The sequence below is a fragment of the Capra hircus genome, chromosome 20 (genome assembly GCF_001704415.2).
Source record: "Capra hircus breed San Clemente chromosome 20, ASM170441v1, whole genome shotgun sequence".
NCBI classification, from domain to species: domain Eukaryota; kingdom Metazoa; phylum Chordata; class Mammalia; order Artiodactyla; family Bovidae; genus Capra; species Capra hircus.
This window is the reverse complement of record NC_030827.1, coordinates 26,411,812-26,438,785: the sequence shown is the minus strand read 5'-3', so window position 1 is coordinate 26,438,785 and position 26,974 is coordinate 26,411,812.

The window sequence follows — 26,974 nt, the reverse complement described above, 5'->3', positions numbered from 1 at the left end:
ATCTTGAGGCTGAGAAGGATTGAGGGCAGGAGGAAAGGGGGCAACAGAGGATGAGATGGTTGGATGGCATCACCGACTCAGTGGACATGAGTTTGAGCAAACTCCAGGAGATAGTGGAGAACAGGGAAGCCTGGAGTGCTGCAGTCCATGGGGTCACAAAGAGTTGGACACAACTTAGTGACTGAATGACAACAAGAAGCGCTGGAAATATGCTTACAGGAAAAACGTAGAGCAAATAGGAACAAAATGCAGGTGTTGGTCAACATGGGAAAATAGCCAATGAAAGAAAGCTATGTATTTTTTTTCTGTAATATACATATGTAAATTTTAATTTCTATTTTCCAAGGTTATGATCTTCCTTTCACCTAATGGTTTCTACTAATTTCACACCATATTCATTAGTAAAGATCTGGTTAGCAAAACCATTGGATAAATAGTTAAGCATAGCATTTTAGAAACAACTCAAGAAATGAGCTATGTTTTTAAGGTGTTTTTGTTTTTTTTTTTTCACAGCCACACATCCACAAACTTGGGACATCTACTCTTTCAGGTAGAAAAATAAACACATTATGTCAATGTTCTATTGACAAGTCTTACTAATATTTCTTTCCTTTATTTTCACATGCTTGAAAGATAAGAAGATAACTGCTATCACCCATAAAAAGGGTGCAAGAACTGGAAAATGGTGTATTTACAGAAAAACACTCTAAAATATACTTGTTCCTCATAGTAAATTTTAAACTAAATAGTACTGAAGCCTCTTAAAATCTCAGCAAAAATAAACATTTGTACTTTTCATTTATATTTTTCTTCTTCATGAAGTTATAGATTTATTTCTAAAGATCTGCTTATATTGTTCATCCCTTCAATTAAAGCTCTGAAACCATGCCACTGCTTAGAGTTTTTGCAGTGTTCAGGCATTGTAACTTCCTTTTGCTTGCTGTATAAGAATTTCTGATATCCTTTCCAGGAAGTCTACTGAATTTCTGCCTACCTATCATTCTCTATAGTAACTGATATAAAGAATTTATTAACATTTTATCCATTTCTTCATTCTTTTCTTTGACTAATATCTTTCCCTTTTTAAATTGCTCTGTCACATCTGTACTTCTCATCTGCAACCATATTTATAATTAACTATTCACATTCTTGAGGGATTAGGCATACAAATTCTTTGGACTCTAGTAAACAGTACTCTCTTTATATTTCTAACTGGGCTATGAATAAAGAATTCTTATAAAAATAAGATTTAGCCCTGGATTCAGAATAAAGTAAGATAGACAAAAGTCATTTCAAGAGTGGTCTCCCCAGAAAACAGCATATTGGTGTCTTCTTGATAACTCTGACTCTCCTGATTCTACACACAAAGGAGTCCCACCTATGCATGCACAATATCATATATAAAACCTGTATATGTCAACAGTTTTCAACAAAAAGGAGAAAGGAAGGAAAACTGGCACTAAAAAATGCCATTCAGATAATATAGGAAAATTCAAAGTGAATCACAAACAATTTATTTTACAAATACATTGGACAAGTAACTAATCTAGGGATTCAAGACAGTTGAACATAGGATAAAATGACTTACGAAAGAATTATTTCAATACATTAAACACTAAAATAGTGTGATTGAACATAGGAGGAAGTGACAAAATTTTATACATCCCTTCCCTCCTTTTATTAAACCCATGAAACAAGATTAGGAAAAAACTTTAAATGCTACCCACTAGCCTGGAAAAGCAGTAAGAATGTTTGCTGAAATGCAGAGCAGTAAATAGGGGAAAAGATTTTAATAAATGGATATCAGGGACGTCCCTGGTGGCAAAGTGGCTGAGGAATCCACATGCCAGTGTAGGAGACCCAACTTCCACCCCTGATCTGGGAGGGTTCCACGTGCCTCAGAGCAACTGAGCGCATGCACCACAACTACTAGGCCCTCACTCTAGAGCCTGTGAGCTGCAACTACTGAAGCACGTGCACCTAGAGCCTGTGTCTGCAAAGAGAGAAGCCACTGCAATGAGAATCCCACACACTGCAATGAACAGCAGCTCGCCACAAACAGAGAAAGCCTGCACAGACAAGCAATGAACACCCAGCATGGCCAGAAATAAAGACGTATTAAATAATTTTTAAATGTTTGAAAAATTAAGAATAAAAGATATCAGAACCTCAGTCTTATTCTTTATGTATTTAAATCTAATTTACACTAAACAGAAAATTATGAAAACTGGTCCAAAATCAGAGGAACTCATGGGAATCTAATGTAGGTAAATTTAAATCTACCCCTTAGAAATTAGATTCTAAGGAACAGTGCCCATGGAATCAACTGGAGCTGAGGTTGTGGCTGACTGTTACATGCCTGCATTCTAGGAAAATGTGGGAGAGCATCAGTAGGCTCGGCAAGAAGGAAATTTTGCACCCAAAAGACAAAAAGTCATTTTTGAAAATCAGAAAGAATCTTCAAATAAGTATGTTTAAAATACTTTGCAAAATTAAGGAACAGAATGTTTTCTGCATAGGAGAGTGAAAAAAGACTATTTGAAAATGACTAAACTGGAATATTTGGGAGGGGAAACACAGTGACTGTAGAACAAGATAGATTTGAATTCACTTATATGTGAGTTTTTTCAGTGATATATGCAGTTGGTTGGATGTGCTGCAGATGCAGAACCCTGGATACATAGGAACTGGGGATAAGGTGGGTTGATTATAAGCTATAATGTGAATTTCCAACTGCTTCAAGGGTCATCCCCTTAACCCCCACATTGTTTAAGTGTCAACTGTTTATTTTGTGTGTCAGGACTCCTCAAGACCACTCTTAGGTTTGATGTTTCACATGAAACTCATAGAACTGGGAAAAGCTGTTATATTCGTAGTCACAGGGGTTTTTTTTTTATTGCAAAAGGATAGATTTAAATCAGTAAGACACCAAGAGTGAAGTCCAGGAGACACCAGACTCAAGCCTCCAGACGTCCTCTTCCAGCAGAGTCCCACAGATTCACTTAATTATACCAACAGTGATGTGTGATGGCATACCTGAAGCTCCCCTGAGCCCCGTGTTCAGGATTTTTATTGGGTATCAATCATGCAGGCAACTGCAGGACTTAGCTTCTCAGACTCCAGTTCCGCAGAGGAAAAAAAATAAAACTGAGAATATGATTTACCAAAAATTATATTCATTAGCATAAACTATCCATTAAATTGGTACTGTGTGGCCCAAGACCACAAAAGTGCTCTTATCAGAAAGAATATTCCAAGACTCAAAAGAGCTCAACTTCCAGGAGCTGTCCAAGAGCCAGTTCTGAAGTCAGGCCTTTCTTGGGAATGTGAAGGGTTTGAGCAACTCACACCTGAAGAGTTAACCTACGAGCAAACACATTCATAAAATTGAAACAAAAAATATCATTGAGTGAGTGGAGCACAAGAATAGACACCAGGAAAACAGAAGTGAAAAAAAGTCAAAGACTGATCCAAGGACATTTCCCAGAATTCAATATATAGAGACATAAGGACGGTCCAGGGGCCTAGCAGGAAGAGCTAATGAAGGAGGAAACAGAATTAGAGAAAAGTGCTCGTGGTCCAGAGAGATGGAGAAGAATGACTCCCAACTTGAAGAAGTTCACCAAGTCATGAGCAGGATAAGAAAAAGAAGTACATACCCAGACCTATCAAAATGAATAAGCAAAATATCAAATAATTAATTTATCAAAAATTAATTTATTTATTTTAATTTAATTATTTTAATTACCAATGAGGTTCATTATCACAGAAAATAAGATAATTAGATAACATATTTTGCATTAGTGGATGTCAGATAAGGATAGAATTTTAGAGAAGCAGCTATTTTCCCTCAATGTATACTGTTCTATTATGCTGGCATTCATTGTTGGTAGCTTTTAAGAATTTTCCAGTCTGAAAAATGTATTTATCCAATCAGTGGCTCAGTCTCCTCATTTATGAAATTGATTAAAAATTGTAATGCTTACTTTGTAAAATAAAATCCAGACATTTTCAAATATACATAGATGAAGAGTTTATGATTTGGTAGGCCTTTGTTAAAAAACATACTTAAACAGGTGATTCAACAAGAAATAAACTGAAACCAGAAAAACAAAGAATGGAAGAAATAAAGACATGCTAAAGCTTGTTGGTACATATAAATAAGTATGGGCCATAAAATATGTTCATGATGAAATGGAGAGGCAATATTTTTTTAAGTTGGAATTAAAATACCAGATAACAATAACATGAGATAAATCACAGTTAAATTTTTCTAAGAACCTTGTATTATATAGGTATTCTACAGGAGAGAGGCATAAAGATACTGAACAATGAACATCTTTCAGCTAAATATGCAAGTTAAAATTTAAGATAAACCATCATTTTAAAAGTTGAGTAAAATAAGTACTCTCAGAAGACGAAAGAAATCTTGTCAAAATAGAAAAGAAAAAAGGAGTAAAGTTGGTTGGGGGTGGGGAGCGGGAAAGGAGGGAAGGAATCATTACAGAATTGTACACTTCAATAATTATACCTAAAATACAAATTAAGTTATAACAACTATCCAAATATGGCAATAATTATAAAAAATATAAATGCATTAAATCTTCCCTAAAAGGCAGAATGTCATAATTGAATATATGTAAAATCTGGTTATATTCTGTTTAAAACGTAAGTTCACACATCCCAGTTTGCTCAGAACCATCATAGATTTCACCTAGCTGTCCTAACTTAATTATTAATAGCATCCTTCCCTTGTGTCTCAGCTGATAAAGAATCCACCTGCAATGCAGGAGACCTGGGTTTGATCCCTGGGTTGGGAAGATCCCCTGGAGAAGGGAAAGACCACCCACTCCAGTATTCTGGCCTAGAGAATTCCATGGACTATATAGTCCATAGGGTTGCAAAGAGTCAGACACAACTGAGCGAATTTCACTTTCACATACTCTCAAAAGTTCTGGTTTGAATAATAAATAACACACTAAAAGCAACATTATACAAGTAAACTGATAACAAATGGATGAAAATATAGACTGAACAAAATATTTACCAAAAGAATATTGGTATAGAAATATGAATAGCAAATATAAGGGAATTTAAGATAAAAGTCATTAATAATGATAGAGTGGAATCTCATAAAACTAAAAGGAATAACCCACTAAGGAAACTCTGTGTGTGTGTGTGTGTGTGCGTGTGCAGGTGCACGTGCATGTGCACACACGTATGCTCAGTCGTGGGTTGCCATTTTCTACTCCACTAAGGAAATTAATCAGTCATTAATTGGTAAGCCTTCCACAACATCATCTTAAGATATATAAAGCAAAAACAATGACATAAATACACATGTAACACTAGACCACAAATTCTGTGCTCCCTGATTTTACTACCTTGAGGCTATCTCTTCCAAGTTCCACTTGTCTGTGTCAAGAGCTGAAAAAATCAGTACATTGACTTTCCTGTAATCTATTGATGGTTGAGATGCTCTATTAGACAAGTCCTGAAGAACAGTATTGCATTGTTAATGCACCTTACCCAATATGTAATACATCCTCCTAAAAAAATGGATTGAAGAGAAAACCGCAATAAAAACTGTGAAATATTTAAACTGGATAACAATAAAACAGATGTTCTGAGACTTCAATGATGGAACTAATGTAGTAACTTGAATGTTATTTCCTAGAATGCCTTTCTTGAAAAAGTAAAATTTTAAATAAATGAATTAGACATAAAATAAAGAAGATAGAAAATGGAAATAAAGAAAGAAGCCAATAATAAAGATGAGAATAGAAACTAACTATTAAAAAACAGTCAAGCAAAAAGAAAAGTAATGATTACAAAAAAAATCTAGTCTTTGAAATAATAATAGATTACCAAAACATGTAAAAGACTAATCTAGAAGTGGGACATACAGATATATACACATATATACACATGCATGCATTTTTTCATATGTACTAAGGGTTGCGTGTATGTGTGTGTGTGTGCATGCATGCATGTATATTAAGGATATTTACCTTTTAAAAGGTGAAGGTTTGAAAAACTGGGGTAGAGTGGTAGGATGAAATAATACACATAAGCTTGAAAAAATGGACTAAATCTGTAAATATTCTGAGTAAACCTTCATAACATAAGAGCAAACTGCAGAGTGTTATCTCTGGAATATAAATATAAAAATAAATATAATATATATATATTATATTATATATAAATTATATTATATTATATATAAATATAATATAATATAAATATATTTATAAATATATATTTATAAATTTATATATATATATATATAAAATAAATATAAATATAAAAATCACATGAAGCTCTCATGTATGGATGTGAGAGTTGGACTGGAAAGAAAGCTGAGTGCCAAAGAATTGATGCTTTTGAACTGTGGTGTTGGAAAAGACTCTTGAGAGTCCCTTGTACTGCAAGGAGATCCAACCAGTCAATTCTAAAGGAAATCTGTCCTGATTATTCATTGCAAGGACTGCTGCTGAAGTTGAAACTCCAATACTTTGGCCACCTGATGTGAAGAATTGACTCATTGGGAAAGACCCTGATGCTGGGAAACACTGAAGGCAGTAGGTGAAGGGGATGACAGAGGATGAGACGGTTGAATGGCATCACCGACTTGATGGACATGAGTTTGAGCAAGCTCTGGGTGTTGGTGATGGACAGGGAAGCCTGGCGTGCTGCAGTCCATGCAGTAACAAAGAGTCAGACATGACTGAGCGACTGAACTGAAATGATATATGTTATAAAAGTATAACCATACATTTTGACTACACATCTAATTTATAATAATACTTTCCCATAGAGAAAGAAGATAAGAGAGAAGAAAAGAGGATTTCAGAGAGAAAAAAAGAGCTTGAACTTATTTGTAACGTTCTGTTTCTTTTGTTTTAAAACTCTGAAGCAACTATGAAAATTTTTGGTTTTTTTTTTTTCAAGTTATGACTGGTGGCTCAGTTTGTAAAGCATGAATATCCCTCTCTAGAGTCAAATGTTTCTTCATCAGCTCTTCTGGCCCAGGGGTTATCATCAGAAATCTGGGATTGAGATATATTCTGAGGTCATTTTGGTGATCTAGAGTATCTCCAATGTTCCCTACACTAACTTTATGGGTTGTCATGAATCTCCTATAACAGTGGTTCTTAATCCTATTATATCCAATATTCCACCATCTTCTAAATAAATAATTATAGAATATCTATCCTAAAATAAGATAAATAGTACAGTATGACTTCATCCAGTTTTTAAAAATCATTGTGTACCTAACTATAAACTGAAGAAGAAATAAAAATAACTTACTTAATAAAACAATATATATTTAAATATTCAAATGCCCAGATATTATTACATTTGAGATTATAATGAAATATTCAGTTACTTACGCCTATAAAGTTATCAAGTAGATGGACACGAAAGCAGGCCAATATATGTGTGTTATATAATACAGCCTAACACCATAAACACTGCAATTTCCGAAGATAATTAGCATCTCTTGATAAGGTATTAGACAATCTTCCTTCAACTTATATAGCACTGGCAACAGAAGACTTGATAAAATAAGGATTTCTTGGTCTCACCCCTGAGTTTTTGATTCAATAGGTCCAGAGTGGGATACAAAAATCTGAATTTAAGTTCCTCAGATGATGAGGATGGAGGTTGAACTTTGAGAACAATAACCTAGAAAATTTTAAACATGCTTTTTACATACATGAGTGCTTTAGAATATCTGAAGACCTGTGTCACCACTTTCAGTTTGGCATGACTGCCCCACTGTTGCAGGAGGCATAGGATCCCTGGTGGAATGCACTAAATGTCATGGTAGCTTCACCTTCTTGCATGGTAACTCAGCTCTAAGCACAAGTGTTTTAAAAGCAGGGCTAAGGTATCACTCTTTTACAACCTGAGTCAGAAACTGGCACTTCCATTATCCTGTTATTCATGGAGTCAAAGACACTCCTCAGATTCAAAAGAAGACATAGACCCCATCTCACAATGAAAATAGCAAAATATAAATAGTAGACATCCTTAATTTATCATGATCTACCTTTTTATTACAAAATTTACATTTCTCCCACATCCAAAATCAATTCCTACTTCTCTCAAAACTCTCAGCCCTCGAGGCCTAAAGACTTTGTCATCTCCTTCAAGTCCAGGTGCAGATAAGTGTCCAGGTTCCGTTTCTCAGTGCCATTCTTTCTGTGAACATCTGCCCCTCGGACACCGCCATACACTGTGGGGACAGAGACAACTTTAGAGGATACTGCCATTCAAACAGAAGAGAATGGGAGGCACACAGCAGGCTTTGGTCCATAGAAATTCTGAAATCCAGTGGGCATTTGTTGCTACTGAATTGTGCCCCCTCCTATGCCCCATTCATAGGTTGAAGACCTAACCCTTGATGCAATGGAATTTGGAGATGGGGCCTTTGGGAGACAACCCAGCTATAAGGCCAGAGCTCTCGTGATGGGATTCAATATAACTGACATTTTCTCTTTCTCTCTCTGTGTGTCATGTGAAATCACAACAATGGCCCTCTGTCAGTCAAGAGGCAGCCTCTTACCAGGAGCTGAATCTGCCCATACCTTGGCCTTGACCTTGAACTGTGAGAAAGTTCTGTTGATTAAGCCACTCAATTTATGATATTCTGTTATGGAAGCCCAAGGAGAGTGAGACACTCTTCCTTGATTGGAGTCCAGGCCTGCTTCCAGGTAAAGACTGTCTGCAGCTCTTGCTCCACTTATGGGGATCTTTATTCCAGTTACCCTTCCTTTTCCATAAAAACTAACGTATGTTTGCAGCCCAGGTAACCTATGTTTCCAGCTAGGTTTGGGGTCTAAAGACCTCTGTCCAGTTTGCATTGTTCTGTTTTTTCAAGTTGATGGTATTTCTTTTAAAACATTATAGGTTTCCATAACTGAAAAAGACACATATACCTCAATGCTCATCACAGGACTGTTTATAATAGCTAGGACATGGAAGCAACCTAGACGTCCACTGAAAGATGAATAGATAAAGAAGTTGGGATACATAAGGTGGCCCTAGGGGTAAAGAATCTGCCTGCCAATATGGGAGATTCAGGTTCAATCCCTGGATTAGAAAGACTCCCCTGAAGGAAGAAATGGCAATGCACTCCAGTATTCTTGCCTGCAAAATTCCATGGACAGAGGAGCCTGGTGGGATACCAAGGGACCTCAGAGAGTTGGACCCAACCAAGAGACTAAGCATAGCACATATGATGGAATAGTACTCAGCCATAAAAAAGGAACACATTTCAGTCAGTTCTAATGAGGTGAATGAACCTATTATACAGAGTGAAGTCAGTCAGAAAGAGAAAAACAAGTACCAGACATTAATACATATACGCAATCTAGAAAGATGGTACTGATGAACCTTTTTGCAGGGCAGTAATGGGGATGCAGATATAGAGAACAGACTTGTAGACACAGTAGGGGAAGGGGAGGTGAGATGACCTGAGAGAGTAACACTGAAACATATCCATTACCATATAAAATAGATAGCCAATGGGAATTTGCTATCTGACACAGGGAGCTCAAACCCAGTGCTCTGTGACAACCTAGAGGGGTGGGATGGGGCGGGAAGTGGGAGGGAGGTTCAAGAGAGAGGGGACATATGTATGAGTGATTGATGTTGATGTATGGCAGAAACCAACACAATATTGTAAAGCAATTATCAGTTTATAATCAACTCCATTAAACAAAAGTCACACCCACATTTCTTTCTAAGACAAGCCATTTTTACTTATTTCTTTGAAAGCACTGTGGGGAAAATGTACTTAATATTCTTAAACATATTGTTGTCTAAGAAGCCACCTACATCCTGATTTAATCCTTGCCTTGAAGGAATTTCTTTGACTTTTGCTTAAAGGAACTGGAATGAAAAACAAAGCAAATCCTTACTCAGCAAATCCTGAATTCTTGATATTTTCTCTAAATTTTGCTTAAAACTTACACATTTCTATGTAAATTAGCCCATCTCTCTTTCCTATTTTAGCATAAACAGCTAAAGTACTCGAGTTGGTGTTTTTCAGATTCCACTTAAAAACTTTATCTGATACACGCATTTATTTGATATGCTTTCTATTTTCCACATGAATGCAGGTAACAGCTTCACTTCCTGCCCCTATATAACTGAATCTTTAGCTTCTAGTAACATTCTTTTTCATTTCTTTCAGACTGCCCCTTCAACAGTCTCCTAAAGGCCCTTCCAGCTTTAACTAATAGCTTCCTTGAGGCCAATACAGCTTCTAGAGGCATGTGAGTGAGACAGGTACTACTTCCCCCACATCTTGCATGAAGCCTTAGCAAGGATAGCTAGAATGCTGAGCTCATCCGAGCGCCTCTTCTTACATTCTGTGTCTTCCCAACTAGTCTCTCTTGAAGTTGAAGCAGACTTCTTGTATGGTAAATGAGGGCTTCACATTCTCTGAAATTTCTGTTGAGAAAACTTGCATTTTTCAATTTAACTTCAGGAGAACTGCTATTCCCAAAAACCTGTGTTCTAATGTTCAGTTTCAGTGAAGGAGCCGTCTTCTCTGGGGAAGTGACCACACTCACAAACAGTTTCTTGATCATGCTAGGAACACCTCTCTGGGCTACGACTTTACAAGACTACCAAGTGTTCGTTTTCTTGGGATTAATTTCAACTGTTTTTGAGGTGTTGCAAGGAAATCAACAAAGGCCTCTATTTTGGCCAAAAAATGGATTTCTGGCTTGTCTCCAGGGAATTCCCAAAGTGAGTTTCCTATTCACAACTGGGGAGTCTAGACTTACAAATCTTTTAGATTTCTTCTGCAAGAGATAGGAACAGGCTCCTCTGGGCTCCATGTGGGCTGGTCAGCTACAAACTTCTTTATACAGGCTACACTTAAATATCCTTATCACTGGGCTCAGCTGGAGCTGCCTGGGCAGTGTTAGGATAGAATAAAATAATTAAAAGGCTCAGGATTCATACAAAAAGGTGCCAAGGACTAAACCTGTAGAGCCAAGCTAATGCTGTGGCCCAAGGCTGGAAGTAAGAGGCCAGCTGTGACCTATGGGTGCAAAACATCTGCAGAGGAAGGACTCTGTGGTATTCTCTCTGGCCAGTCTTTCAAACCTGCTACTGGCACACAGACTTTCTAAACTACAAAGCATGACCACAGACATTTGTATAAAGCCAGAATCTTCAGAACTGGAGGCCCTCCTTAATACAGTAACCTTTATAAATTGCCTGTGACTAAACCCTTCCTTCCTTAGCAATAGGCTGGAAGGATTTTTTAAGACTCTTGCCTTTATGTGAGTAAGTTCTTTCAATTAGGGGTTTGCACCTCTCCTATGTTTAGAATTTCTTCACTCTATTGTTTCCAGTGAGTCAGGAATAAATACTGAGGTCAGTTTCAGGGGCTTGGGTCATGAAGTTAAACGCTGTCAACTTCACAATTTCCACTATATGTTAGTGAACAGTAAGCACTACATACATGTTTCTGAGTTGCTTATCCATCTAGGATTCTATACTACTTTGTAGATTGATTTCTCCTTTTTGAAACTTACTAACTTCACATTGGGGTCCTGGTTAATATATTTCAAACCAGCTCAAACCTATGTAACCTCCCTGTATTCCTGATTTAGGAAAATGAGACACATAGCAATAACCCAAAGTATTAACATGCTGTCCATTTGTGTCAGAGCTTTTTTTACATCTAGAAGAATTCAGCTGAATCACTCATGTGGTCTACAAAAACAAACACAGGAAAACTATTGCTGATTTTGAAGTTGTTAGAAAGGGAGAGAAGTTTCTTTTTTCTTTCAACAATGAAAAAACCATTGGTTTCCTTTCATGAATGCTTAATCATGTTCCAAGCAATTCTAAGCATGAGTTTATCACTGATGAATACAAACTACAGGGGCTAATTTTCTTTGATTTGTTTGGGTCTTATAAACTAGCCATAGATTCATTGCATGAAAAGTGGAATGTTAACTTATTTCCACGTTTTTGGGGTAAAAGATCACATGAATTTTTTAAGCCAAACCCCAATGAGGCATTTTCCAGAAAGTCACAAACTATAATTGTAATTTTATAACACATGGGAATTTTATCTGTGCCAATTGGAACTTGGGAAAGAAACAGTATAGAATTACTTGTCTCTCTGTGCAGTTCACACTACAATGCTCCTCAAAGGCTAAGCCAGTGTGCAGTGTGTGTTGTACAGTAACATCTACAGTGAGAATGGGGGAAGAAAAGCTGAGCTGGTCAAATGCAATGTCCTCTTTCATGAGGTCAGCCAATAGGAATTGTAACAGCTAATAACCTAGACAGTGGGAATGCAGTAAAGGATTTTTTCCCTTCTTTCCCAAGAGAAAAAGTAAATATCAAGGCAGTCATTTTGAAATCCAGAAAAGTCACAGCTGGAAACCCAAAATAAACCATCTTCAACTCTCAGTTTCTATCATTTGATCTACTATCTTCTTGAGAGTCCAGCTAAAGTAGGGATATTAACTTTAAAGGAGTTTCATCCTAATGTCTATTAAGGGATCTCAATTAGAGGTAACTTGCTATTTGGATTAAGGTTTCTGTACACCTTTAAAGTTTAATACCACTTACCACTATTTAATATAAATGATTCCTATCTTTTTACGTTCTTAGTCAGCAATCTGCCTTTTATCATCTTCTTCATCAAGTCAGATAAGCCTTTATGAAGTCTAACGTGGATGCTTTCCTGAATCACAGATAGCACTCCCTTACACATCTTTACATATGTGTCAGTTTCCATCCTTTCGACTTTAAAAGGTTCCCTGCCAACTCTCACCCTCTTGCCTTATGAAGTGGGGATGGGAGGTAGGATTCTTTAAAATCGTTGCACAACCTACTTCTCTCCTCAAGCTGCATCTGCTTCCCTTGTTGCCTTATTTCTACTTGGAAGCAAAAGGACAGCAAAACAAAACAAAAATGAGGGACCAAATGATGGATATGTCCAGCCTTTTATATTACTACTGGCTTCGGAGTAACTGATTGTGAATTTTTTCCGTATAGATCTTGGCCATATACTGTATCCAGTCAGCCTGACCTCAATGTGAAATAGACAAACTAAAGAGCATATGGCAAAACCAAACCTTGTTCATTGTCCATCTCACACCTGTTCCCAATTCTGTAAATTCTGTTAGGTTCAAAAACAGAGATGTTACTTTGCCGACTAAGGTCCGTCTAGTCAAGGCTATGGTTTTTCCAGTAGTCATGTATGGGTGTGAGAGTTGGACTGTGAAGAAGGCTGAGCACTGAAGAATTGATGCTTTTGAACTGTGGTGTTGGAGAAGACTCTTGAGAGTCCCTTGGACTGCAAGGAGATCCAACCAGTCCATTCTGAAGGAGATCAGCCCTGGGATTTCTTTGGAAGGAATGATGCTAAAGCTGAAGCTCCAATACTTTGGCCACCTCATGCGAAGAGTTGACTCATTGGAAAAGACTCTGATGCTGCGCAGGATTTGGGGCAGGAGGAGAAGGGGACGACAGAGGATGAGATGGCTGGATGGCATCACTGACTTGATGGACGTGAGTCTGAGTGAACTCCAGGAGTTGGTGATGGACAGGGAGGCCTGGCGTGCTGCGATTCATGGGGTCGCAAAGAGTCAGACATGACTGAGCGACTGAACTGAACTGAACTGAACATTTGTTAAAAATCTTTCTCTTCTAAAGTATGGATGAAAGCTTATAAACTCATTTTAATAGAATAATCTCCCCCTAATAATTTGTACACAATTATATGCTACTTTCCATGTAACATGACACTGTAGTAATATCTCAGACACATTTGAGCCTCAGCAGATCCCTATGTGGCAGGTATGATTATATCCTCATATTATGGTATAGATGGGGAAACTGAGAGACACACAGGCTAAGTAAATTCCCTGAGGTTACAAAGGCAGTCAACAGCAAGCAGGCCACGGGTCTCAGAAAGTTGATATCATGGTCTTAACTACTGTGTGCTCCCTATCTGGCCGCCAGAGGTCAGCTTCCTGAAGGAATCAAGATTGACTGAGGTGTGGTGCTGTGCCAAGAGAGGCAGGGAAAAATCCTGGAGATCCCCATCAGGTTTACAGCATGCAGCTTCTACACAAAAGAACACTGGCAACAGAGGTGAGATCTCAAATACTCCTTGACTCAGAAATTTCCTGAAGCATAGATCTTCTGAGGCTTGTTGAAAGAAACTAAAACATTTCTGGGGGAAAAAAGAGAATTTAAAGGCATTACAGGATACCCAGAGTTTAGAGGACTACAGCTGTACATATACTATTTCTCTGCTGCTCAAGTTAATTCCCCAAACATTTATAAAGCATCTATGATTCATAAGACCCTAGACTAACAGAGTAATGAATTCTGTTTGTTGGCTGGAATGAACAAACCTAACCCTAACTCAGCTTGTAAAGTAATGGTTCTTGAACTTGTCCACATATTAAAATCACTTGGGGAATTTCAGTTAAAAATCCAATGGGAAAAATTCCCAAGACTCCAGACCAGTAAATTCAGAATTTCTAGGGTGGGACAAAAGCACGAAGATTTTTTTTTAAGGCTCATCAGTTATTCCGGTATGAAGCCAAGGTGAACAATACTGAGGAACCACTGCTTTAGGGTATCCGCTTAGCCTACCTGCCCTTAGCCAAAGGATCTCTCTTGTCATTGCATTTTCTTAAAAGAGCAATAAAAGGCTATAGTTTCTTAATCGCATTTTCTTTAACCGATTTAGTGCCTTTATCTGGAGCACTGATTTGCTTCAAATTCAACAGTGGCATCAGGTGGAGTGGTATGCTGTAGGGGTGGCCACTGCTTCTTGCTTTTCCATTTTGGACTATAGAAGATTCTGCGGGCAGTTAGATGGGAGGCAATGCAATGTCATGAAAAAGACATGAGCTCTAAAGATCCTAGCTTACATCTCAGTTCTTCTATTCTGTGTGATGACCTTTCGTGAGTCACTTAACTCTTAAGTCTTGGTTTCCCTTGTAAAATAGTGACAATAACGTCTGCCTGTGAAAACTAAACCAAATAACTAATGTAAAGTGCCCGCTATAAAGTATGTGCTCATGGCATCTTCTCCTCGGCTACAATTATCTTCCAAATTAAAATAAATTCTGTCCCTTTTGGATGCCTTCTTTGCTAGATTCTTTCAGAGCTTCCATGCTGTGTGATGAAGCCAAGGGGCTATCCTCCCCCATCCAGACATTTCCTTTAGCAGCAATTTCCCACACTAGCCTGCTGAAGTCACATCTTGGCTTCATCCTAACAGTTTTCAATTCTTCAGATTCTTTGTCTCTTTCACTTTTTTTTTTCCCATATCCTCAGACTTCCACTTTAAAAGTGGTCTTTGCTCTCAAGATCTTCCCATATAGTTCCTGTTAGCTTTCTCCTCCCTGTGATGAATCCCATTTTACCCTCTCCTCATGCTTTTAGATACATAAAATAGACACTAAAACTCTTTTTATTCCAGCTTTTCACCTTGGCTTTTACTTTTAAGATTAAAGCTATAAACCCCATGAATATTTCATGCAGTACATCTCTCAGCCTTCATTTGCTGAGGTGGATGTAATAACCAGCAAAAAAAGCTGTAATAAAATAAACTCAATATAGATCATCAGACACACTATAGTACAAGACCCAAATATATGGCTTTCTGATGAGTCAAATGTTCTAGGAGAAAATTTGCAAGTTCTCTTTTTTATCTCACTTTCTTTTAATTTCTTTTCTCAGTGCTGTGTAGCATTATCCTTTGCAACTCACCTCTACCAATTTCCTTTTTAAATCCATGATGAGCACTTTTTATTCCCTGTTGTAAGTACCTTGCTTTCAATTTTATCAACCGTGACATGGACGGGAAAGCCATGACCTATTAATACTGTTTGCCTGTTGGATATCTCTGAATATCACAACCCTGGTCTCATTTTATGCTCCAGATCTGCTTTCTTCTCATTTCTCATCTTTCCCACAAGTCTAAAGATGGCTCTGTTCTATGCCTGCTTTCAGCACATAGAGCAGAGTCTTCTGAGCAAAGTCTGACTTAATCTGATGCCTTTCTCTTTCCACCAACCCGCTCATTGACTAAGGAGATGCCAAATATGGATGTGTGAAGTGCCATGAGTGGCAGACAGCTATGAGCTCATACTGACTATTTTAAAGAAACCAACACCATCAGCCTTCCTAATGCTAGCTGGTTTATGAATCTTCTCATTTCTAATCTAACCATTTTTTCCTGCTTTCTGAACTTTTTAATGTAATTTGCCACCTTCCTCTGACCACATATATATGTCTGTACCTTTTATCTACTGTTGTTTCTGCTAAATTAGCTTTTCATCAAGGCTATGGAGCAACATCTTCAATTCTGTTTGTCATAAATAAAATCTTGAAGGGTTTTATTTGGAAATGATTATCTTTAAAGAATCTTTAAGGTCTTCCTGATCCATACTCTCACTTAATAACTCATTATTTTCTGAATTTTGCTCACTGTTTTATGGTCTTTCCCTCTTCCTTTGGAGATTATATATGACCTAAACACAGACTGTCTTCAAGGTAATGCCTATGGTCCACTGATAGCTGTGAGTCTTTCAAATAGGTACCATCTGTCAATATTTTTTAAGCTATTACAGACTATAAATCCTTAAACTTTTAAACACTGTAAAATTCAGAGATTAACTTACCCAAGGTTACTTGTTGTCTCCAAAAGATTTTTTTAAATGCACAGCTCCTGAGACTAAATACATTCTCTATATCTAGATGACAACAAAATTGTGGGTTACAGAGAACAATAAAAGGCCGCTGAATAAAAAATCTCAAAATAGTCAGGAAAAAAATTCCAGTTGGGAAATTATAGCATCAAGCAACTGAATGTAGGAAAAAATGCCATCTTTTTAATTTATCCTAAATACTGTATTATCAGCACAGAGCATATACATAATAGGATCTACAAAAATAAGTAATAATTTGTTGAATTTAGACCATGATATCTTAGCGTACATGGGTATTAGACAAAAAGTCCATAGTCTAATCAGTTAATCTATGGTATTAATATAAATATAGAATCATAGAATTGCTTACAAGTAATATTTTAAATTGCCAACATCCGCTGGATCATCAAAAAAGCAAAAGAGTTCCAGAAAAACATCTATTTCTGCTTTATTGACTATGCCATAGCCTTTGACTGTGTGGATCACAATCAACTGTGGAAAATTCTGAGAGAGATGGGAATACCAGACCACCTGACCTGCCTCTTGAGAAACCTATATGCAGGTCAGGAAGCAACTGTTAGAACTGGACATGGAACAACAGACTGGTTCCAAATAGGAAAAGAAGTACGTCAAGGCTGTATATAGTCACCCTGCTTATTTAACTTATATGCAGAGTACATCATGAGAAACACTGGGCTGGAAGAAGCACAAGCTGGAATCAAGATTGCCGGGAGCAATATCAATAACCTCAGATATGCAGATGACACCACCCTTATGGCAGAAAGTGAAGAGGAACTCAAAAGCCTCTTGATGAAAGTGAAAGAGGAGAGTGAAAAAGTTGGCTTAAAACTCAACATTCAGAAAACGAAGATCATAGCATCCAGTCCCATCACTTCATGGGAAATAGATGGGGAAACAGTGGAAATAGTGTCAGAGTTCATTTTGGGGGGCTCCAAAATCACTGCACATGGTGACTGCAGCCATGAAATTAAAAGACGCTTACTCCTTGGAAGAAAACTTATGAGCAACCTAGATAGTATATTCAAAAGCAGAGACATTACTTTGCCGACAAAGTTCCATCTAGTCAAGGCTATGGTTTTTCCAGTAGTCATGTATGGGTGTGAGAGTTGGACTGTGAATAAAGCTGAGCACCGATAAATTGATGCATTTGAACTGTGGTGTTGGAAAAGACTTTTGAGAGTCCCTTGGACTGCAAGGAGATCCAACCAGTCTATTCTGAAAGAGATCAGCCCTGGGATTTCTTTGGAGGGAATGATGCTAAAGCTGAAACTCCAGTACTTTGGCCACCTTATGCGAAGAGTTGACTCATTGGAAAGACTCTGATGCTGCGCGGGATTGGGGGCAGGAGGAGAAGGGGACGACAGAGGATGAAATGGCTGGATGGCATCACTGACTCGATGGACGTGAGTCTGAGTGAACTCCGGGAGTTGGTGATGGACAGGGAGGCCTGGCATGCTGCGATTCATGGGGTCGCAAAGAGTTGGACACGACTGAGTGACTGAACTGAACTGAATATATATTTTTTTAATACATTTGAAATCATCAAAGTCAGTCACTAGAACAGTTAAACAAACAAGAGAGCCCTTTCTCCTAAAGAAATTTTAGGAGATTAAAAAAAATAATAATTTCTGGCTTGAAAAATGTAGTCCCACTCTGTAGTTCCACTCTAGAGCCCACTCCATCCTCCCCATCCCACAAAGGCTTGTTTGAAATTTTCTTATCTAGGTCAATATGGTTATCTATAATTGAGGACACTGAGACCTAAACAGACTAAATATCTTAGCAAAGAACACAGACCTCATTAGCAATACAGCATAAACAAGAAGTGAAGGCTCCCATTTTTACATTTCAAGAAAACAAGCAGAGAAGGCCCATCATGTCCACATATGTCCTGTGTTTTCTGTACTCTTGCATTTATATTTTTTAGTTCATCATTAACAAATGGGTTATACAACAGCTTTTAACAATAACTCTGATTTTCACGTGGTATATGAGAACCTGTGACTACAGCTATGAAAACAAGGATAGAATTATATAAATACTTGCTATGGTACCATTCAGCTGTGTTTAAGTTTAGGCAAGCTTTAATGAGTTTGAGTAAGAAATATTTTCATACATATTCTATACTGATCACTGACCTACAGTTATGACTCAGCCAGGGACATAAATCAGCCAACAAATAAACGAAGTTCTGCAAACTGGATTTTTCTTGGGAGTGAGATGTTAACACAAAGCCTCAGGGAAGAATTAATTGACAAATCATGTTTATAAAAGACTATGAAAACTTCTGTATATTATTTATTCCTAATGATTAAAAGTAATCTAACTAATGAGGCCCACTGAATTCAGAACATAGAATTCTTAGAATCAATATGCATTTTCTCAGTCAGCCCGAGCCATAATAAAACACCATAACAGGGTGAATTAAACAACAGAAATGTGTTTTCTTACAATTCTAGAGGCTTATTGTTGTTGTTCAGTCACTCAGTCATATCTGACTCTTTGTGACCCCATGCACTGCAGCACATTAGGCTTCCCTGTTCATCACCATCTCCCAGAGCTTGCTCAAACTCATGTCCATTGAGTCAGTGATGCCACCTAACCATCTCTACTGCTGTCATTCCCTTCCCCTCCTGCCTTCTATCTTTCCCAGAATCAGAGTCATTTTCAATAACTTGGCTCTTCACATCAGGTGGCCAAAATATTGGAGCTTCAGCATTAGTTCTTCCAATGAATACTCAGGGTTGCTTTTCTTTAGGATTGACTGGTTTGATCTTCTTGCAGTCCAAGGGACTCTCAAGAGTTTTCTCCAACAACACAGTTTAAAAGCATCAGTTCTTCGGCACTCAGCCTTCCTTATGGTCCAACTTTCACATCCATAGATGACCACTGGAAAAATCATAGCTTTGACTATAAGAACCTTTGTTGGCAAAATAATGTCTTGGCTTTTTAATATGCTGTCTAGGTTTGTAATAGCTTTTCTTCCAAGGAGCAAGCATCTTTTAATTTCATGGCTGCAGTAACCATCAGCAGTGATTTTGAGCCCAGGAAAATAAAGTCTCACTGTTTCCATTGTTTCCCCATCTATTTGCCATGAAGTGATGGGACTGGATGCCATGATCTTAGTTTTCTGAATGTTGAGTTTTAAGCCAACTTTTTCACTTTCCTCTTTCACTTACTTTCTGCCATAAAGGTGGTGTCATCTGCATATCTGAGGTTATTGATGTTTCTCCCAGCAATCTTGATTCCAGTTTGTGCTTCATCCATCCCAGCATTTCTCATAATGTACTCTGCATAAGTTAAATAGACAGGGTGACAATATATAGCCTTGCTGCTGCTGCTGCTAAGTCGCATCAGTCGTGTCTGACTCTGTGCAACCCCATAGACGGCAGCCCACCAGGCTCCTCCGTCCCTGAGATTCTCCAGGCAAGAATACTGGAGTGCGTTGTCATTTCCTTCTCCAATGCATGAAAGTGAAAAGTGAAAGTGAAGTCACTCAGTCATGTCCGACCCTTCACAACCCCATGGACTATAGCCCACCAGGCTCCTCCGACCATGGGATTCTCCAGGCAAGAGTACTGGAGTGGGTTGCCATTGCCTTCTCCGTATAGCCTTGACGTACTCCTTTCCCAATTTGGAACCAGTCTGTTATTCTACACCCAGTTCTAACTGTTGTTCCTTAACCTGTATACAGGTTTCTCAGGAGGCTGGTAAGGTGGTCTGTTATTCCTATCTCTTTAAAAATTTTCCACAGTTTGTTGTGATCCACATAGTCAAAGGCTTTAGTGTAATCAATGAAGCAGAAGTAGATGTTTTTCTGGAATTCTTTTGCTTTATCTATGACCCATCAGATGTTAGCAATTTGATATCTGGTTCCTCTGCCTTTTGTAAATCCAGCTTGTACATGTGGGAGTTCTTAGTTCATATACTGTTAAAGCCTAGCTTGGAGGATTTTGAGCATGACCTTGCTAACACGTGAAATGAATGCAATTGTGCGGTAGTTTGAACATTCTTTGACATTGCCCTTCTTTGAGACTGAAATTAAAACTGACCTTTTCCAGTCCTGTGGCCACTCCTAAGTTTTCTAAATTTGCTGGAATATTGAGTGAGGCACTTTAACATCATCATCTTTTAGGATTTGAAGGAACTCATCTGGGATTCCATCACCTCCGCTAGCTTTGTTCTAGAAGCTGGAGCCTGGAGATCGAAAATCAGTATGCCAGTATAGCTGGGTTTAGGTGAAAATTTTCTCCCTGATTTTGCAGACACTGCTTTTCCACTGTGTCCTCACATGGCAGAGAGAAAACTCTCTGGTGTCTCTTCTTACAAGGATGCTCCACCCTTATGACCTCATTTATCCTTAATTCCTTTCACAAAGGAATTATCTGCAAATTCAATCACATTGTGTATTATGGCCTCAACATATAAAGCTGAGGGAGACAAAATTCAGCTTCTAGTATGTGTAATTCTTATTTAATATAAAGCTTAGAATACATGTCATAACATGGGCCTTTGATATTTATAGCATATAAAATATTTTCTGTATTGCACAATTATATTGAAATCCATATTGCTCTAGGTTTAGACTATACATAATACAGAGGAAAAACCACTTTTCAAACATCATGCAGTAATAAAATATTTAGTACATATAAATTTTCCAGATAAGTAAAAATTACCATTATAAGCAATGAATCCTTTATTTTATAATAATTTCACGGAATCATTTGCAGCATGTTCACAAGTCTTCCTCTTATAGACAGTATATTTTAAAAACAATTCAAAAATATTCTCTTGTCCATGCAAGGTCATCATTTAGAGTATCAAGCTTAATACTCTGACAGTGAAGAATACAAGATGTGAAAAAATGTTTCCCTCTACCATGAGACCCCAGATTTAAAATCTCCATACATGAAAATAAAACAAAGCCAGATAATTTCAAATATCTAAGATAACAGACCTTCTATTAGACTGTTTTATGCTTCTATTTATTGGATAAACTGGCATATTAAATTGCAAACCTTCTTTTAGCGTTTAATTCTGAATTGATGGCCTAAGGGCCTAAAATTTTATCCATGGGTAAATATCAACTCTGTAACTTTTACATTTGTTGTTACAAGTCTCTTATTTATGCATACATGCATGTGTGTGTTTGTTTGTCTTAAGGATCAAAGTTATTAAAAATCCAGTGATATGTGAAGACTCATTGTTTGAAAGAAATAAAGTTACATTTAAGTATCCTATGATTCAGGCTTTTCACTAAATGTCGTTATAAGCATAAGTTTGGATTAATTTAGTATTAAAGAAATGAATGGGAAATATTATACTGGCATGATGATTGCTCCTGAAATATAATCATGTAAATATTTCTCAGCTCCATTGGGAGTAGCCTAAGTACTATTTTTAATGTATGTACTTCCTTTTCTCATACACTCTCCACATTTAAATAATTTAAACTAAATAAAAACAAATGTTTTTGCATAGTCACAAGAATTTAACACAGATTTTTCATTATAATAATACCATTTTATATATTTTCAATCTTTATTCATTTCCACTGAGACGACTCATAATTTTGCTAACAATTTTTATAGTTATTTTGATAGATTTTTATTACTATTAGTGAAACTAAGCCCTAAGTTGTGTTTTGTACATACAATTTCCTTTCTTTAGGCAGCATTCAAATATATGTTAACATGTAGCATGTCTCTGCACATGGTAGTGTTTTAGAACTATCTGTTCTCTTTCAAAATTCAAAACATACAATTCCAGAAAGACATAACAATTATTGGTTATTAATATTAATGAAGAGATCACTTCTAGAAGAGAATCTATATTTTTTAAGAGGGGATTTGCAAATATTCTACATTGAGATATGACTAAAATTTATGATTTATTTTACTTAAGATTACACTAGTGATTCATTAAATATTACTCTTGTTGAATAGAATCTGGCTTTAGTTTTCTCTCTGCCAACCTAAACCTGGTAGATCAGGCATGCATTCACATTTCAAGAATATCACAAAGTAAGTCATTACATAAATTTCATACATAGTAATTTAAATAATAAGATAGCTCCTTTAAGAGACCTTCATTGTCAAAAACAATCGCAGCCACCCGGGCTTAGTATGCCGGGTCCGAGCCGCCTGCGCTAAGTGCCCAGGGTCACAGTCACGGGGAGGAGCCACCCAGCGCCCAAGGCCAGGGGCGGCAGCCCGGAGGAGCAACCCCATGTCCAAGGAGTGGTGGCTGCCTGGGCCCAGGAGGGCCTAGAGAAGCCATCCCACGTTGAAGGTCAGGAAGGGCGGCCGTGAGGAGACACCCCTCATCCAAGATAAGGAGCAGCGGCTGCACTTTGCTGGAGCAGCTGTGAAGAGATACTCCATGCCCAAGGTAAGAGAAACCCAAGTAAGATGGTAGGTGTTGCAAGAGGGCATTAGAGGGCAGACACACTGAAACCATACTCACAGAAAACTAGTCAATCTAATCACACTAGGACCACAGCCTTGTCTAACTCAAAGAAACTAAGCCATACCTGTGGGGTAACCCAAGACAGGAAGGTCATGGTGGAGAGGTCTGACAGAATGTGGTCCACTGGAGAAGGGAATGGCAAGCCACTCAGTATTCTTGCCTTGAGAACCCCATGAACAGTATGAAAAGGCAAAATGATAGGATACTGAAAGAGGAACTCCCCAGGTCAGTAGGTGCCCAATATGCTATGGGAGATCAGTGGTGAAATAACTCCAGAAAGAATGAAAGGATGGAGCCAAAGCAAAAACAATACCCAGCTGTGAATGTGACTGGTAATAGAAGCAAGGTCCGATGCTATAAAGAGCAATATTGCATAGGAACCTGGAATGTCAGGTCCATGAATCAAGGCAAATTGAAAGTGGTCAAACAGGAGATGGCAAGGGTGAACACCAACATTCTAGGAATCAGTGAACTAAAATGGACTGGAATGGGTGAATTTAACTCAGATGACCATTATATCTACTACTGCAGGCAGGAATCCCTCAGAAGAAATGGAGTAGCCATCATGGTCAACAAAAGAGTCTGAAATGCATTCTCAAAAATGACAGAATGATCTCTGTTTGTCTCCAAAGCAAATCATTCAATATCACAGTTATCCAAGTCTATGCCCCAACCAGTAACGCTGAAGAAGCTGAAGTTCAACGGTTCTATGAAGACTTACAAGATCTTCTAGAACTAACACCCAAAAAAGATACCCTTTTCATTATAGGGGACTGGAATGCAACAGTAGGAAGTCAAGAAACACCTGAAGTAATAGGCAGATTTGGCCTTGGAATGCAGAATGAAGCAGGGCAAAGACTAATAGAGTTTTCCCAAGAAAATGCACTGGTCATAGCAAACACCCTCTTCCAACAACACAAGAGAAGACTCTACACGCGGACATCACCAGATGGTCAATACCAAAATCAGATTGATTATATTCTCTGCAGCCAAAGATGGAGAAGCTCTATACAGTCAACAATAACAAGACCGGGAGCTGACTGTGGCTCAGATCATGAACTCCTTATTACCAAATTCAGACTGAAATTGAAGAAAGTAGGGAAAACTGCTAGACCATTCAGGTATGACCTAAATCAAATCCTTTACGATTATACAGTGGAAGTGAGAAATAGATTTAAGGGCCTAGATCTGATAGATAGAGTGCCTGATGAACTATGGAATGAGGTTCGTGTCATTGTACAGGAGACAGGGATCAAGACCATCCCCATGGAAAAGAAATGCAAAAAAGCAAAATGGCTGTCTGGGGAGGCCTTACAAATAGCTGTGAAAAGAAGAGAGGCAAAAAGCAGAGGCGAAAAGGAAAGATATAAGCATCTGAATGCAGAGTTCCAGAGAATAGCAAGAAGAGATAAGAAAGCCTTCTTCAGCGATCAATGCAAAGAGATAGAGAAAAAGAACAGAATGGGAAAGACTAGAGATCTCTTCAAGAAAATTAGAGATTCCAAGGGAACATTTCATGCAAAGATGGGCTCGATAAAGAACAGAAATAGTCTGGACCTAATAGAAGCAGAAGATATTAAGAAGAGGTGGCAAGAATACACAGAAGAACTGTATGAAAAAGATCTTCATGACCCAGATAACCATGATGATGTGATCACTAATCTAGAGCCAGACATCCTGGAATGTGAAGTCAAGTGGGCCTTGGAAAGCATCGTTATGAACAAAGCTAGTGGAGGTGATGGAATTCCAGTTGAGCTATTTCAAATCCTGAAAGATGATGCTGTGAAAGTGCTGCATTCAATATGCCAGAAATTTGGAAAACTCAGCAGTGGCCACAGGACTGGAAAAGGTTAGTTTTCATTCCAATCCCAAAGAAAGGCAATGCCAAAGACTGATCAAAGTACTGCACAATTGTACTCATCTCACATGCTAGTAAAGTAATGCTCAAAATTGTCCAAGCCAGGCTTCAGCAATACGTGAACCGTGAACTTCCTGATGTTCAAGCTGGTTTTAGAAAAGGCAGAGGAACAAGAGATCAAATTGCCAACATCCGCTAGATCGTGGAAAAAGCAAGAGAGTTCCAGAAAAACATCTATTTCTGCTTTATTGACTATGCCAAAGCCTTTGACTGTGTGGATCACAATCAACTGCGGAAAATTCTAAAAGAGATGGGAATACCAGACCACCTGACCTGCCTCTTGAGAAATCTGTATGCAGGTCAGGAAGCAACAGTTAGAACTGGACATGGAACAGACTCGTTCCAAATAGGAAAAGGAATACGTCAAGGCTGTATATTGTCAGCCTGCTTATTTAACTTATATGCAGAGTACATCATGAGAAATGCTGGACTGGAAGAAACACAAGCTGGAATCAAGATTGCTGGGAGAAATATCAATAACCTCAGATATGCAGATGACACCATCCTTATGGCAGAAAGTGAAGAGCTAAAAAGCCTCTTGATGAAAGTGAAAGTGGAGAGTGAAAAAGTTGGCCTAAAGCTCAACATTCAGAAAACGAAGATCATGGCATCCCGTCCCATCATTTCATGGGAAATAGATGGGGAAACAGTGGAAACAGTATCAGACTTTATTTTTTTGGGCTCCAAAATCACTGCACATGGTGACTGCAGCCATGAAATTAAAAGACACTTACTCCTTGGAAGAAAAGTTATGACCAACCTAGACAGTATATTCAAAAGCAGAGACATTACTTTGCCAACAAAGGTCCATCTAGTCAAGGCTATGGTTTTTCCTGTGGTCATGTATGGATGTGAGAGTTGGACTGTGAAGAAGGCTGAGCACCGAAGAATTGATGCTTTTGAACTGTGGTGTTGGAGAAGACTCTTGAGAGTCCCTTGGACTGCAAGGAGATCCAGCCAGTCCATTCTGAAGGAGATCAGCCCTGGGATTTCTTTGGAGGGAATGATGCTAAAGCTGAAACTCCAGTACCTTGGCCACCTCATGCGAAGAGTTGACTCATTGGAAAAGACTCTGATGCTGGGAGGGATTGGGGGCAGGAAGAGAAGGGTACAACAGAGGATGAGATGGCTGGATGGCATCACTGACTCGATGGTCGTGAGTCTGAGTGAACTCCAGGAGTTGGTGATGGACAGGGAGACCTGAAGTGCTGCAATTCATGGGGTCGCAAAAAGTTGGACACGACTGAGCAACTGAACTGAACTGATAGTAGAAAGTTTAAACTTAGTCTGAGACGTTTTGTTGCAAAGGAATTTGGGAATAGGTATCAAGAAACTATTCGTAACTTTAATATTAATCATACTAAAAATACAATAAGCATTTTTCTCTTGGGGACCTTACATTAAATAGGAAAATGTTAATTGATATTGAAGCTATGAACAATGATAGGCATTGGGGCATTATTTGTTACAAACATTTGCAAAAATTCATTTATATGACAGAATATTATGTTGTCTTAAAGACGTGTTATGGTGTCTAAAACTAAGACCCAATATTGTATACTGCACTGACAGCTAGTGAAATCAGGAGGACCTTGAAAAACATAGTTCCCCTCCACATTATGTTGCCACATAAGGTATGCTTAGCCAAGCAACCCTCTCTGTCAAGGGAGACAGGTATGGTTCCTGCTTTTCGCTGAGTCATGGGTTTCAGTTCACTGACAGTCCACAGAATTATTCAAATGAGCCAGTCATATCCTCCTGCAGGAACTAGAGGGAAACTAGTTCCCTTTGATACCACCTAGCCTGCCTCCTACAGTTCCCAGTTGCTCTTTCTGTTCTCCAGTGA